Source organism: Acomys russatus, chromosome 21 (genome assembly GCF_903995435.1).
Source record: "Acomys russatus chromosome 21, mAcoRus1.1, whole genome shotgun sequence".
In the NCBI taxonomy this organism is placed as follows: domain Eukaryota; kingdom Metazoa; phylum Chordata; class Mammalia; order Rodentia; family Muridae; genus Acomys; species Acomys russatus.
The window spans coordinates 22,184,015-22,184,635 of record NC_067157.1 but is presented as its reverse complement, the minus strand read 5'-3'; the positions used below and the strand labels follow the sequence as shown (position 1 = coordinate 22,184,635).

The 621-nt window shown below is 39.1% G+C and overlaps 1 non-coding gene across 1 annotated transcript; it reads left to right on the top strand.

The window, feature by feature from the left end:
* The first annotated feature begins 299 nt into the window (after positions 1-299).
* On the top strand, positions 300-403 carry LOC127205453 (U6 spliceosomal RNA). The gene has a single exon (XR_007832660.1). It is a non-coding gene; the product is annotated as a U6 spliceosomal RNA (small nuclear RNA).
* Positions 404-621: the final 218 nt, after the last annotated feature.

Genomic DNA, 621 nt, shown 5'->3' with positions numbered 1-621 from the left:
GCAAATAGGAAGAAGGAAAACTATCTATGCACCTGAAAAGGAACTGGATACCAGCTTCAGCGGTAAGCTGGAAAGAGCTAAATCTTCACAGGAGGGCAGCAAAGAAACAGGTGGCAATACACAGGAAATATACAGAATGTGATGACAACTGTGAAGGGTACATCTGTGGCCTTGGGCTATGAGAATGGAGATTAGAGAGTATGCACAATTTATTTGGATATAAAGATTGGTGACAAGGAAGATAGGATCCATTGTTCTTGATAATCCATCATATTCCCCATGTTAAGACTAAAAATTTAGTGTCCACCTCAGCAGCACTTGTACCAAAATTGGAACAATACAATGAAGATAAAAATGGCCTCTGCACAAGGCTACGGAAACTCATGAGTATACCTTAGTATAAGCATTTTTAAAAGACTGGTCTATCATTTAATTCAGAAGAGTGATGTAACTGTTTAGGCTGCTGAGTAGTAGCCTCATCAGAAATATAGAATTGATTATAATTCTGACACCAATCCTAGAATTGGTGTCACAGTACTGATCATAGCACTGCTAATGTCCAGAGAGACATAAAAATTGCCTGAAGTCAACGACACAAGGAACCAGCACCTCACCTAGAAA